The 16,029-nt window shown below is 48.3% G+C and overlaps 1 protein-coding gene across 6 annotated transcripts in view; it reads right to left on the bottom strand.

Annotated features, from left to right (window-relative positions):
- The window catches only part of TTC28 (tetratricopeptide repeat domain 28), a 191,592-nt gene that overhangs the window by 58,352 nt on the left and 117,211 nt on the right, over positions 1-16,029 (bottom strand). The window lies entirely within an intron of this gene.

Genomic DNA, 16,029 nt, shown 5'->3' with positions numbered 1-16,029 from the left:
GGCTTCAGGGTGCACGGGAGCTCCCTGCGCCTTGCTGGTGCGCAGCATGCTTGCTGCTGCACAGAACAAACTGGCTGGCTGTCCTGGGCAAAGTTAAAACCCAGCACAACACAATCAACAGAAGTGATTCAGCAGCCTCAATTAATCCTGAAAGGCAGGCCACCACCACCAGCAGCACTTCTGAGAGAACTGGGAAGAGAATGGAAATGTCTTTCTGGAAAACAAGGAGTCAGTGAAAACTGGTGTCTCTTGGGGCTATTAAAAAAAAAAAAAAAAAAGTGGACATTTATGCATGCAGATTGCTGAGTAAGATGAGCTATGGCAAAGAGCCATCTAGATGGAGCCCCAGATGATGTTACTGGGCTGTGGCTAAGGAAAAGGAAAGCAGCACATCTCGGACTTTCTGTGCAGCAGAAAAACTTGACAGCTGCAGAGACTGCTCATACTGTACATGGGAAGAAATCTTTAGGAGGTCTCCTAGATGGGGAATCGGATCATAGGAAGTGAAATTGATGTGGCTGGAGATGTTTATTCTCAGGGCTCCTAATCCCTTTGCCCAACAGCATTTCCAGGCTCACAGTAAAGCTCAAGAATGAAGGGTACAAGCTTGGCAACCGTTCCCAAGGCACGCAGAAAGGCTTGGCTTACACATCCGAGTGCCCAGGGCCAGACTGTCCAAACCAGGACGTGGGAGGAGGACAACAGAAAAGGTAAATAAGCAGAAGGAGACAAAAAGAGAAGTGGAAGACAAAGGGTAAAGGGCTGACAACAAATAGCCTGACCTGATTAAAAAGATAGGGCTGTTTCCAGAGGCTCAGCTGCTGCTCCCAGGGCCAGCCAGCCAAAGGCAGGAAGGCTGCCTCTACCCTCTGACTTGGCTGTCACACCAACACTCCCCACCAGTTTTGTTCTGCAGCAGCCCCCGCTGTCAACTGATCCAAGTGGTCCGAGAGAAGCACTTCTCAACCACGGCAGAGCCTGCCTGAGCAGAGCCTGCGGCACTTCTGGCTTCCCCGGGGCTGACTCCATGCAGCATCTCTCCAGCAAGACCGCTATCAGGACTTGATGTGCTTGCGGGGGCAATCAGTGGCAAGACCCTGGAGTTTGACACTGAAGCAGTGTTCAGGAACAATTTGGTGATTACATCTGCTGGGGGACACCAATGACTCACATCAGGGGGTTAGGATTCCAGAAGATAAATTCATCACTGTATACTTAGTAAAATCCTCCGCATAATGGGATCCACCAGGAACTCTAAGTGGCTTGTGCACTGGGCCAACAAGATAGAGGTATTCCCAGACGCGCTGGCAGGAGAGTCAAAATGTTGCAGTGAGAGCACAAGGCTGACACGTGAAACAGGCTCCAGCTGTGCTAGCACAAACCTCTGCTGGGTAGCAGGGCGATGGGAGACTGCAGCTTCACACCAGTGGGGTTTTGCATCAGCAAACAAAGAAAATCAATGCTTTATGTATCTGACAAAGATAAATTTTACAGTGGGGCTTGCTTACACCTCCAATTATGCAATTTATCACTTTAATAGAAGGCAGATTCTTCTGCCACTGAGATGAGGCACAGAAGGGAGTTCGGAAAAAGGTTTCTAATTGCTCTCTTTTTCTTGGATGCAACAGCCAGCTTACATTTTTCAGCTGAATAAGGTAGAGTCTGATGTTAAGCAGATGTGCATCACAGAATGACAAGTAATAGGGACCTGGTGCTTCGGAGAGATGCGTTTCTTAGATATTTCAGCCTCGCCAGATAACGGTCATTTCCCAATTATGTTACATTTAAACAATTATTTGACTGATTGCACAGCTCCCTTAAATGAGAACACCATACAGTAATTCTAAAATGGGCAAAGTGAATATGCTCTGCCTGGTATCTCACTATAAAGTAGCCTTAACCCCCAAACACAGAGACCAATTTGGATTGATCACAGATCGGCTTTTACAGCCAAGGTGGGGAAATCACTGGCACGGACTAAGCATTTGTGCATTTCAGAAGCCTGACTGCAGCGTGCTCTCGCATGCTGTTTCTCTCCACTCCATTCTCCCTCTGGGCACGCGGTAACAGCAGCGCCTGATCCTACAAGATGCAGTGGAGCTGTATCCAAAAAATCAGCCACGCATATTCCTAACATTTGTCCCCAAGACAGTCAGCAGTACACTCTTTTCAAGAACCAGTGTACCTCCTTATATGCAGGGTCTTGCTCTTGAATGCAAGCAAAGGTTTCCTGGTTCACCAAGTGTATTTTGGGGGTAGTGAGGGGAAGGCAGCTTCTACAGATTGTTTCTGAACACCTACACACATGCACGCACACACACACACAGAAGAAATACTTCAATTTGAAAGCATTAACAGGATAAGTTCTGCTGGCTTCACCATGAGGAGTAAAATCTCACTGTATCTTATATCAGTGCAACTTTTTTGTGTAGGAAGTACAGAGTTTGGCTTACAGTCATGCAACGCTGTGTAAGCACTTAAGCTTTCTGTATGTAAGCTCTGCTTCACAGGTATGGACTATGTAACTGCTGTGCCCACAGGCAGGACAATATCGTAACAGGGGTGAGTACTTTCAGAACTCACCAAAATGATCCAGTGGCTGTAAATTGCACTTTATCTTCACTTCCATTAAACCCATTCATCATTTCCTCAAAATCCACCAGTATTCCAGCTAGGCTTTGAGATCTATTGAAGCATGCACTAATGCAAGTTTCACACCCAAATACAGTAGGTGCCCCACCACCATTCAAAGCTGCCCTTCCCTCCTCTCTCAACAAGCCAGGCTGATGTGCCAGTACCACATCCAGCTTTTTCCTTTGTGTGGCATGCTTTTGAAAATAAGAAAGGAAGCAGCAGGCAATATTATCCTCCTGTACATTATCTGTACACAGAAAGAATGAACAGATTTGCTTTTAGGTAATTATTTCCTGGGGGGAAAAAAAAAATCATGCTGGAATCAATATCCCTGTCAAATTCAATTTATTTGTAGAAGGTCTCAGTCTTTTACATAGAAACTACCAAGAAGCAAATCCCAAAGAAGCCAAAGCCATGGATCAGAAGCACTAGTATCTGAATGGCTGGAGGGAGCTCTGTAACTACCGCTAACTGAACGGGAATAACCAGGAATTAATGACACAATAGAAAAACTCAAAATACACAGCAGGAATAGATAGCTCCAGTCCCCTCTTGATAAATGGATTAAATGCACAGCTCTGCAGGTGTCAAGGACTTGCTGGTCTTGACAGAGGCTGCCATGAGCTGCGCTTACGATCCACCCCCCTCGCTTCCTTACTTATTCAGGGAAATGACAATGTCCTAGAGGACTGATCATTCTTCCAGTTTCATGTCAAAAGAATCACACCAATTATGTGAATCCAGGCAAGCCTGAACAGCACCACGGCTCGACTGTCAGGTTATACACCATCGGTCACCTTCCTGAAATCAAAGGCTTCAGAGGGAACGCTGACCTTCAGCTGCTCATTTGAAGATCAAAGTAATGCTGCTCCAATGGAAAAATCCATTTACTGTATCTCCTCCGTTATCATTTAGGAGCTAGGTGTCCAGTTCTGCTGAGAAAACTTGTAAAACCAAACCTGAGTTACTCCCTTAACAGACCTGCAAATATTTTTGACCAAGTTAGCAGGGTTTTGCTGGAAAGCAGAAGCAGCAACTAGTCCACACCAATGCCTGTTTCCGAAGAGTAAAACTACTCGTGACTCAGTACTGAAAGGGCTGTTCACATTCACTGTGCGAGCTGGCACAGAACCGTTCACGGTGCGAAGGCCGGGCACCCCGGGGGAGCGTGTTTCTTTTCTGGGGCAGGCTCTGCACCACTGAAATCTCATTCCACAAAGAAGAGGAAATCACACAAAATGCACCAGCCCAGGAACACAAAGCAGACCTCAGCATCAAGTTTAAGCATCACCTGGGACTCACTTACCTTCACTCTAAGTAGCCAAAACTTGGTAGCTTTTTCTAAAAGGCTTCTGTGTGAAATCACTTTAGGGAGGATGGCTGACTTGACATTTTTAGTGATGATGTAAGAAAAGACGCCCTCATTTAAAACCACAAGCTCCTCTGAGACAGTGACTCTGAACAGTGACTCATGCCCTGGTCAAAGTCAGTCCTGGAAGAATAAGCCAGCATGTTACAATCTTGGACCCCACAGAACCCAGAGAAGTTCTTTGTGCAGGCAAAGAAATCTCCAGCTCCCACAGTGGCATGCTCACCTGTGCCAACCCTAACACTACTCCTGCTCGTAACGTAAAGCTGGATACCACTTCACTGCAAAGTCCACGCAGGAAAGCCTTGGCTGAGGTGGGCTTTCGGAAAACCCAAAGTGTGCTGCCCTCTGAGTTGCTGCCCTTACACATATTTTCTGCTTAATTTCTTTTACTGCAATCAGGTACAAGCCTCAGCAGAGTGCTAGGTTTTGCAGATACTGTGAGGGGTAAGTAAAACCAGAAGACTGCATTTCTTTCAGCTAAAACCCCGTGTGCTGTGGAGGTCAAGTGGGGACATTTAAAGGAGATCCTCAGGAAGTATTACATTTCCCTTTTGAGTCACAAGTCCAAAGAAAACAAAGCATATGGCCTTTTAGTGCATTCCCAAATTTCCTGCCCTGGTCAGATTTCCCTTTGTTTTGCTTAATCCTATCACATTTGAACCGGACAAACCTGTACGAATCCAGTCAAGCTGACTTTCTCTAAAAAGAGCTGCTGAAGACAGAAAGAGAAGGGCAAAGAATTCACACTCTCTTACACAAATCCACCTACTCGATGCTCAGGCACTGTGGTTGCTCACATCACTTGAACTCCTCTCAGCCATGCAGGTAATTCAGTCTAAGATGTAATGCAGCAATAGTGCCCTGGAAGACCCAGAATCCTCAAACAAACCCATGTGGCAAGTGTTTTCCTAGCAGCTGGTACTTGGCCTTCCTCCAGGGTATGAGGGAGATTGCCCCGGATCCCTAATGAGAGGCTGAAATCAATGAGGCAAAGGAAAGCACCGCACTTTTTAATGAGGGTTTCAATGTATACCTACACCACAGGTCAGGGGTTTGAGTCCCAGAGGCCCCTCAAAGACCAGCTGTTTGAAGTGTAACTATACATGGGAACAATATGAACTAGGAAATGCATATCTGTAACTTTGCTCGCCCAACAACAGAGCCAAACATCTGGGCCAGACAAAGGCTGAACTTCAGTGAACTGAACAATGCTGCAAAAAGCGTCCAGGAAAACAATCTGCAGATGGAGTCAAATCTCTTACAAGTCCTCATTAGGCTGAAATCACACCACCTGCGGAACCTGAGACTTCAAAGGCAGTACGGGTAAAAAGAAAGCTTCTGTACCATTAGGAAGCCTGGAAAACCAATCTACCCCATCCCCACTTAACTCTGTACTGGCTGCTTCACACCCCTTCCTCAGGCGCCCTCCGCAGAGGGATCCAGCACCGTGCTACCCTGATCGGCCAGCCAGGCCTCCCAGTAAGCGGCCAGTGTTGAAGCTTCAGTTCTATAAACCGGATCACCCTCAAGTCTAGTAAAAATCAGCAATGATTCCAGAAGACATGGACCAGGATCTGCAAATGCCTCCTCAAAAAGCCAGGAAAGTGTTAGTGCCTGTCTCCTGGTAAAGGAAACAAACTCTTCGGTCCTGGGATGCCGGGGGCTGAAGCTGCACACTGGGCAGGGAGCGACTCGGCAGCTTCCCCCGGAGTAATAATGAAAATACATATAAGAACCAGCTTGAGATCAGCAAGAAAGCTCTGTGATGACAGGCTTCATGCTAGGGCTTGGATTAGACAACAACATTCAAAGGAAAAGTGACCGTTTCTCTCTGCGAGTATCCAGTCCAAGCACTGCAAGGGCCTGATATTTTTACCAGTTTCTGGTTTCTGCGGGTAATTTCCCACGGAGTTCCTAGGAACTGACGCTGGTCTCTCACCTCTTTGGAGAGCAGAGATTGGGAGCAGTCTTTTGCTTGAGTGGTTAGCAGCCTGATCAACCATTCTGTTGTTTGTAAATCCTGTGTAAAGTGTCGTGGGATTTGGAAAGCTGTTTCTCATGCAGAGGCTGAATCAAAACCCAGCTTGTTTCAATTTCTTGAAAGTACCTCCAGGACTCAAAAGATCCCCTAAAAGTACCCCAGAGAAAAACAGAAAGCATAATGGAGAAACAAGAGTGAAGAGGTAACCCCACGCACTAAAAATGTTTATGAATACAGACGCACCACAGTCACCTATTTATCTTCTCGGTGCTTGACCTTTTTGATAAAATACTGGTGGGTTTTTGACAAGAGACCAGGAGGACACTCCTGCAAAGTTACTATCTCTGCAATACATACACATGGGGCTGATGCAACGGGCTGTTGTCTCTTGGTGTTCTTGTGGTACCTGTAACAAAGACACACTGATTTCATAACTAAAGTTCTCACGTTGTTTCCCATCTCTTCTCTTGAAAAAGCTCAAGAAGTGAAAGCTAATTGCTGTTTAACACAGTAGCAGTGGTCACACCCTAATGTTGTCATTCCTGCACTTCTATTAGCAGTGGCTGCATTAACTGCCAATATAGATTACCAATTAGCAAAGCCCTCCTCGGCCTGTTCCTTACTTCTGGAACTCCAGTCAGATGTGATAAAGCTATAAGGAGTAAGGTGTGTTCTCCTCGTAGTCTTTCCTGCTCATGTTGCTACAGGCAGCAGATAATCCACTTCCAGCAGACAACTACGCAGTAAATTATTTTGAAGCAACGGCTTCACTACGGAAGAGAAAAGGGGTCAGAAAATAGAAAAGCAGTGAAACAAATAGCTTCTCTGCTCGTTTTCTGCAAAGCTCTGTTGCTTACTGCAGCAACTACTACTTTCCCACTTTTGCCTCCACAGCCCGTTTCTGACATCTTAGTCAATGTTTTCATGCATGACAAATTGCTTTAGCCTGAAGACTCTTTCCAGTTCTCATTTGTGAGGTATTTATATCCTGTCCTCATTTTCCAGACTGTTTGCAAACATAACAAAATAACTGTGGTCATAAGATTTTCAGATTTTTCCTTTCTGAAAAACCTGCGGGCCCAGGGACAGACCACCTCTTCGTATGGCTGAGCCCCGCACAAACGCCAGGGGCAGAGGAACTGCTGCGGGCTTCCTCAAGCTGCAGTTAATGAATGAATTTAATTCCTAGCATGCCATCTGAGACTGACGATAATTAAGCACAAACAAGGAAGCAAGTGACCGGGTGATGATCACTTCAGGATTCTCAGTGAGAAAGAGACAAAGCTGGCCCTCTAAGAAATTGTATTTTAAAACACCTGAAAGCCACTCGAATGCAATGGAGAAGGATCACTGCTATGAACAACCAGCCATGCAAAGCTAAATTCTGCACAGAACAGGAGCAGCACCCAGCCTGCTGCCGTGCACCCCAGTAACTAACAATACAGGAGCAGAAAGGTAACCAGAAGAGGTTTCTTGGCAGCAGTTAAGATCCTGCTCAGAAGAACACGCAGGCACAGAGTGAGCCTGTGTCACTACGCAGTATGGAAGGTCTTGGCGTGCCTTCTATTTTCCCAAAGCTGGGCTACAGAAACCGGAACCTAACATCAATGAGATTTTCCAAACACGTTAGCTAACCAGAAGAGCCTTTACCTCACTGCATACATTTCTCAAACTCTCTTTATCAACAACGGTAAGAAAACCCACACACGCACACCACGTCTCATGCACGCTGAGCTCAGGCTGTGGCTGGGAAGCGCGATGGGGTAGTGACAGACCAGCCCATCGCACAAGACGGGCTACAGGACTCAGCCGGTCTGCAACAAGCTGGTATCTCATGAAGCCTTCCAGGATGGCATGAACCCAGCCAAGAGAAGGGACAGCACAGTGCACTGCCACGCCACAGAAGCCAGACAGCTCAGATATGACTGCAGGGGCTAAATCAGTAACAACGAACAGCCTTCTACCTCCTTCTCCACATCACCTCTCCAGCCTGTACAGGTAAGAGACATGGAGGTTCAGCACCCTCTCTGGAAGCAAGGGGCCATTGTTCCTGGCTGCTCTATTGTCCCCACAGCCCCTTTTTAGCAAGATTATGCTCTTACTAGTTGTTCTCCTGGCCTTCTCCACAAAATATAGGATGTAGCACATGCAACAAGACATTTTTCTCAACAGATCACTGCCCCACGTAGCTAGGGACAGAAGTGCCACATAACCCATTAGCAGAGTTTAAATCAGCCCCAACCACCACTTAATACATGTTCATCACATAACTGAACATTTATGTTACAAATGCGCTGGACTGATTACAAGCAGTATGGAGAATGAAGACCAAGAAACTGAGAAGACATTCCGTACCACAGAAATATCATTCTTTGCTTCCTGAACATACATGGCAGTACAGAGCTGAGTGCACCTCTGTTTGCTATATGACTGCCAGCCCAGGTTTTTGGTACAGGCATGGAAACCTTTACCAGTACCATGTCAGAAAAGTCCTTTTTCCAAACCTCATCTCACAGTTGGAACAGTTCCTGCTCAACACATGTGCCCTTAGCAGCCATATGCCTCCTGGGGCCTGGCTCGCACCAGGATGCCAGCGGTGCCTGCCCTGAAGGAACCGACTGACCCCTGCGTGCTCCGAGAAGGCGATGCACAGGTTCCTCGCTCTCGGGGCCAAGCAGCTGCAGCGAGGCTGAAGAAGCTGTTCACAGCTGGAAGAGCAAAGCTCTGTGAAGCGACTTGGCTTGCTCCAGGGAGAACAGCAATGGCAGAGCTGGGCGAGAGGAGAGCAGCACCACTGACTGTGAAGACGTGGCACAGCACACGGAACGTGCCAGCTGCTTGCATCCTGGCTGCCAGGTCAGCACCAGCACCGTGGGGAGGAAAAGCTGTGCTGGCTATTGAGCGTGAGCTCTACTCCAGCCTCATCTCGGTGACAGGCTGCAACAGTATGACCCCGGGGGAAGCCTACGCAGCTGTGGAGGGACTGTGGATGCTTGACAAGGTAAGCAGGAGGGGAAACTGGCCCACAACTAATCAGCTGCACATGTTCTGGTGAGCTCACTCCACACTGACATGCCCCATGATGGCTTCTCCAGAGAGGAAGGGTTGCACAGATTCAACCCTTCCAGCCAAATCCGCAGCACAACTGAAGCACAAACAGTTGTAACTTCACTTCTGGCAGGCCTGTGGCTGCCAGCACAGTCCGAACACAGAAATCATTCTGGGCCAGGCAGGGATGCGGGCAGCAGCCAGGGAGGCACCCCACGTGTGGGAAGAGCTCCTGTGCCATTCATTCAGAAGGAAGTTCAGCCAGGGGCACGCACCTTGCTCAAGAGTGACCCAGAGCTGATACCACCCCAACACATCTGCTTGGAACCGGGCAGCTTGCAGTGCTGAGGGTGACCAGTTTAGGGCACTGGCAGCACCCCGGGCTCAGCACAACCACCCTGGAGCAGGGCAGCTCAGAGCAAGGCAGGCAAGGTTCAGATCGCACTGGAAAGCCCCCCAGCTTGTATTTCAGGAAGAACAAAGCCAGAATTGTTCCTGAAGGACAGCTGTGACACTAACTCAGACTGTGTTCCAGTCTTTTTCCTTATCCAACTTAGCAGAATAGATATTTCTAAAATGATTGGCAAAGAACAGGGAGAAAATCTCTTTTCTTTTACCCTGCACCATAATGCACGCAAGAAGTTCAGGCAAAAGGCTAAATACTTACAGCTTTGTTATTTGCTGAAGATGTGGCTTGTATAGACAAAGCACGGCAGGAAGGACACCTGGAAAGCATTTCCCCTTCCCTTCAGGAAGGGGCAGAAAACCTTGGCTTTACAGAATTTACAGATTTCAGTAGAAAGGAATGATCTATCTTTCCTTCTGCATCTCCTTCTGGAAATAAGAAAGTGAAATTTGATATTTGACTTGCACAGCCTGACAGTAAGTAGCTGTAGTTTACAAAATGTAGGAGCTTTATGCTGTGTTTGATTGCTGGCTCAGGCATGCTTTAAAGAGGACTGGGAAAAAACTCCTAGAAATGCAAATCTCAGTAACCACCAGCAGCTGAGCTGCACACCAAGTACGTTCAGACAGTTGCAGAATCTGCAAATTCCCAAGTGAATCCAGACACTGATTATGTCTGTCACAGCAATCATATTTCACTAACGCTCCTCCTCCGGAGATGCACAGCAGCCGGTTACCCGCCAGCCGTCCATCGAGGCAGTCCTCTGCTGCCAGCAACGGCCCCTCACCCAGCCAGCCCCGCGGCAATGCTGCCGCTGCAGTACAAAGAGCAGCACCTAACCGGCTTCTTGAGTCTCCTGGGCTTCGAGCCCGCAGTTTCTCCTTATAATGGGAATTTCTGCATTCTAATGTTTCCCCCCAGCACACAGGAACTCAAGCCACATCCAAGTGCAGCGGGCAGTGGCCATAGAAACGAAGTCGGTAGCAAGAGGGCATTGAGCCCTACCCAGTTCTGCATCTATTCCTTCCAGAAATAGCTGCTTCTGGAGGGGAGGTGGGGGGAAACCCCTTCAAAGCCAAGCCAAGAATGATTGCTGCAAGCTGTTGGGCATCCTGAGTCAACACGAGGTCTGTCAATCTGTCCTCAGCTTTCCCCCGTGCCCCACCGCCCTCCCTGTGGTCACGTGCCCCGAGAAAAGGGGCAGCAGGAAACAGACACGAGTCGTTCAGCTGCACCCTCATGCCAGCCCTGGGAAGAGCTCAGGGGTGCACACAATCCTCCTCACCCAGCGCCTTCTGCCCATTCCTGCCTAGTGAAGAGGGTGCTGCATCTCTAACAACAGGCGCAGTGCAGCCCCGAGCATGCCGGGCAGCCAGCACGCAGGAGCTGCCAGCAGCCAGTGGCTTTCTGGCAACTTCATCCTTCCCAAAAGCTCAGTGCTAGCAATGCACTTTCACACAAGCATTAATTTTATTATGGTTAGTTTATGATTTTGCCTTACTGCCCTGCTATTTTTGAATGTGGGGCTGTAATAGAAGGCGTCTGACGGCCCAGGAGAGAGGGGAGCTATTACACTGCTGCGTCCCTGCGGTATCAGTGGTCTCTGCAAGTCATGATGCAAGCACAGCCGACATGAGGGCTTGGACACTAAACCCGAGGGGTCCACAGCTTTCCTTTCCCTTTCCATTTCTGCTCGTCAGCCCTCACAGCTTCAAAAAACTCCCTCAAGTAGTACTTTTCCAGATGAAATGCTTTGGAAGGAAAACAGGTCCTTTCAAACAGTCATCAAAAAGGGCCACTCCAACCTGTCCTGAGACATCACCCACGGTGAGCTCTACCTCGGCACTCCGCCTTACAGAAGGTGTAACACAACAGCTCTGCACACCTGGGGAGCAGCTAGCAATTAAGAGGAGATTAAGAGGAATAGGGACACGGGAGACTAGAGCCACAGGCATCGAAAGCTTTCGCTTTTACTTTTAGACTCCAGTCTTCCCTCTGACCCTGCCAGAGCTCATCGGTTGCATTTCCCTTGTCTAAATCACAGCTCATGATGAGGCATCAACACACGTTACGTGGGTTATTGGATGGCTTTCAGAAAGTCAGGTTACCTAGTGTTAAAAACAAATTAGTAACTTCAAAAATATAGTACAGACATAACATTCTGCATCTCCGTTATTAAAAATAGATAGATTTGCAGTGCAAGACAACTGACATGCACTAGCTATCCTACAAACCCCAACAGAGGCCAGACACAAACTGCTTTTGCCCTGAGGCAGTGAAGTGAACTCTTGGTCTTCCATCTGCCTTACAGCGGCACGGACATACCCATACGAGCCAAAACTCTGCATGGGAGCCAACATCTGACTCTACCCTCAGTGTCACCTGGCCAGTTTCTTGCAGCAAAGACAGGGTCAGACCAAGTATTTAGCCACCATGCCTTGAAGCCTACCATCAAGGAACCAGGCCAATGAATTTGGCAAAGGAATTCGTGACTTCTGCAATTTATGATTTGAAGGCCATGGCTTCTCTGGCATCCCTAGGTTCTTGAAAGACAAATTACCTTGAAGTACTACTCCCAAGATGTAATAATGTCTTGCATTGATCTTGTAACAGGCAGTCTAAGAGATTGAATTCACCACCTATTTTTCCTGGGAGGTGATCACAGGACACACATTTTACGTTCAGCATCAAGTTCAACTCAGCAAATTATACTAAAGGTTAACTTGACCCTCCAAGTGAAACCTTGCCTTGCAACCCTGCTCCACTCTAACTCACACATACAAAGTATTTATACATGAAGACACAGCAATTCATTAGAGTTTATTTTCTATCTGGACTTTAAGTAATTACTGAATCTGATCTTCTGCCCCCCACCATCCCTCCCTCAAAGCATCAGTTTGAGTTACCCTGTTTTGAGAACTCTGTTAGCTGGCAGAAAAATAACTCTTCTATCAGAAATCCTGTACTAGCATAACCGCAGGCCTTAGTCCTCTCTGAAGAAAAACTCAGAGGCTGCAGGCTTCTGATGCTCAGAGCCAGCTTCTGTGATGGGCAAAGGACAATGAGCAAGATAATGTAACCCCAGCCTTCCCTCTTAACACGGTCTGTCACTCTTCCTCCTGCACATCACGAGTTCCTTGGCTGCTGGCTTAGGGAACTTCTCTTTGTAGAACTCCCAGACCTTTCATGGGCACTGTGCAAAGACTGGAACCAAGAGCAGCAGCCCAAGATACCAGATCTTCCTCTGCAAGTTAACAACAATGTGCACTCACATTTTAGTAACAGAAAGTACAGAATAAGTCACAAGAAGGTGAGGCGACTGCCGGTGTAGTACAGGGCTCTAACCCCTCAACCACACCTCATCAAGCAGCAAGGAAAGAAAGTCAACATTCTGCTCCACCGTAGCCCGGTGGGCTTAGAGTGTGAATTCCTCTCACCCCTGTTCAGAAACAGTGACCCCCAAGCAGGACAGCACGCCTTCGTTTCCAGACAGGAGTGGTTGAATTCCAACAGCCCGCAGCTGGCTCTGAGAGCAAGCAAGGAAGAGATAAGCCTGTGGCCCCACCATCCTAAGAGTGTTTTATTTCCACCTCTGTGAGTGAATTAAGGGGGTCTTGGTTGGTGCTAGTGCTAATGGAGCTGCCCAAAGGTGGGCTCCCCAGGGCACGCACGGAGCTATGGTCCCACTAGCCACCAGTCCCTGCAGTCACCCCGTGTTCAACCGAGCTGCGCAGCATCCCCCGCCACCTCGGGAGGCATGGTGACACTGTGCTGTGACCTCGGGACTGTAAAGGCACCGTTCAGTGGCGTCCACCCAGCCACCAGTGGCACGGCTGAAGCACGGGTAGGTATATCCACATCAGCTTCGCTCCGGCACAGGAGACAATTGTTAAAGAAAATCTATTTTGAATTAAGAAATTGAAAATGCTGAAGCTGCTAACTGGCAGAACCAGGCCTCAGCACTTGAACAGCCTTAATCCAAGGCTGGTTTAAAACCCAGTCAAGTTAATCAGTGGGAGAACAGAGAAACAATAGATGGTCAATTGTATACACAGGTGCTCTCAGAAACACAGGTGTTTCTAGAAAAAATTAGTATATGTGAATAGGAATTGCTTGTTCAAAGTGTGCTTGAAGGATTGTGTGAGTTAAAGCAGGCAGAAAGAAGATCAAGATCCAAGGAGGAGCATGGAACCAAGGCAAAGACTGGAACTGAATCGGTGAATCAGCTGGGACAGTCAGGTGATGGATTCACAGAACTGACAGGACCAAAGGGAACTTCTAAAAACTTTGGACATTGACCAACGATTTGGTAAGTGTATATAAGCTGTGCTGTATCCCTTTGTTCTCAGCCACCCACTGAGGTGGTGGCCCAGCTCTAAGCTGCGATTAAAACAAACCTAGTGGTACCCACGTCTGTGTGAATTTTTCCTTTAACACACCGTTGCAAGCAGAGCGGCAGCACAGGCTTCATCGGGATTCTCAGCTTGAGCACATTGCCAGGGCCTGCAGCAGGCCAAGACAGCCCACGCTGAAATCTGCTCTGCTTCATCTTCGCAGAGAAATGACAGACTACCAAGCTGTGCTGCTATTTCCTCTTTAACTACATCCAAACAGGCTCAGAGCTGAACTCCTGCGCTCGCCTCCATCAGAAGAGAGGCAACTGCCCCTCTAGACGGTCCTGCCTACCTTCCACCCCTGCATGTCCCTTTGGTTGTCACCCTTTTCCAGATGGCATCCTACTGACCACAGTGACCATCTGCAAAGCGCCACAGGAACCAAAGAATGCACGGAAAGAAAGACCGAGTCCCTCATGATTTCTAGTTTCCTGAATCAACTGTACTTTTAAGTCTGCTAATTCTTTCAGAAACAATCTCACAGAATTAGCTCATCTGAATTTCTTGACCAGCCACTGCAGCTGGTCAAAAAATCCAAACCATCACTTAACTGTGATGGGAAGCATTGACATGGCACTAGAGGCGGCTATTTCACGGTGCCCATCGCAGTGTCTTGCTATGCACCAGTCTTCTTGCCCGTCTGCTTAGACCAGAACCACACATACGTTCAACGATACCCCAAGGCATCTCTCCAAGACGCAAGCTCTCCAAGCTGCCAAATGCCAGCTACTTCTGCTCCGCTCTTTCTCTGGGCACAAGTATCACAAACAGCCTGAACCTTTCCCCACGTTGTGACTGCAAAGAGCAGATGACCTGTCCAGCCATACAGACCGTGCTCGGTACGATACGGTGCCTGTAGCAGAAGCTGCGCAGACTCCCTCTGAGGGAGAGAAAAACATTGAAAGTATATGGTCCACCCGAGCATCTGACATGACTCCCTGCTCAGCCGACAAAATTTCCCTTCTCCAGGCTCAGGGGGGGAGGACAGACCCGAGCGCTCCAGCCAGACCCTCCGCAGCTTCCTCCTGGCTTCACAGGTGACACAGCCCAGCAGAAGCTGCCGGTACAAATGTTTTCACTCCCACAGCCTCCGACCCCAGCGCAGCCTCTGAGGGCAGCAGTGTCCCGTACAAAGCAGTGCTTTTCACCTTCCCTGCCAGCTTTCCGTATGGTCGGAGGTAAAACAATTACCTCATTACAGCCGCACACCGAATTCCCTTCTGGTGGAATTCACATCAGCATTACTGCAACTTTATAACATTTGCATTATAAAAATGTCTGCAAAGGAGGCCAAGAAAAACAGCTTTTTGTTCAGAGGAAGCTCTGTGGTCAAGATGATGTCATCAGAAAGCGCCAAATTAATTTCCTGTGGTTACATCCTACAGGAAATCCAGGCAGCTCAGCTTTCTTGCTAAACCAAGTAGTCATTCGTTGTCAATAACTGTTAATTATGTGCCCAGATGTGTCAAACTAAGAACAATCACGATTAGCCTTCATTCCCTGGACTCCTCCCAGATCGATGGTTGGGATCTGTTTAGATCAGCAGCCTGCAGCCTGTGACATGCACCAGCACCCGCGTCCCGGGGCCAGCCCGGGGCTCTGGGGCACGGGGGCTGCTGTGCTCGCACCACGCACCAGCACGGTGATGGTGACCTGCCGGCTCCTTCAGCCCCCTTCCCGCAAAGGGGCTCCGCTGCTCAAACACCACACAGCAGAAGCAGCTAGGGAGGTTAGACTCCTAGCAGGAACAGAGACCCTTAATCAAGAAAACTATAAAAACGATGAGTAACAGCTTTTCTGCTCTGCGTGAACAGAAACAAGGAAATCAGGAGTGATTCAGGAGGTTTTCCAGCTGGTAAAATCACTGTGAGGATGCCTAGCAGGTCCTCGCCCCGTCACAGTCCTTCCACAACCTACGGAAAGATTCACCTCTGCAAGGCTCGCTTGGATTTAACTCATAAAATTAACGCTTCAGTAAAGCACTTGGCTACTTCAAATGGATTTTTCAATGACTTATCAGTGGGAAATTGATCTCCCCCAGTCATCAGATCTCCCCAGACTGGTATTTACATGAGGTCACACCTGCCCTGCTGCCTCCAGCCACTCCACCTGCTGTGCAACCCACCCCTCCGCCTTCCCATGAGCAGCACAGGGGAATCCACTGCGGGGCAGGAGGAAGAGCTTTTGCATCTGT

The sequence above is a fragment of the Falco punctatus genome, assembly GCF_963210335.1.
Source record: "Falco punctatus genome assembly, chromosome: 1".
Taxonomy (NCBI): domain Eukaryota; kingdom Metazoa; phylum Chordata; class Aves; order Falconiformes; family Falconidae; genus Falco; species Falco punctatus.
The sequence above is the reverse complement of the archived record's forward strand: the minus strand, read 5'-3'. Positions and strand labels throughout refer to the sequence as shown.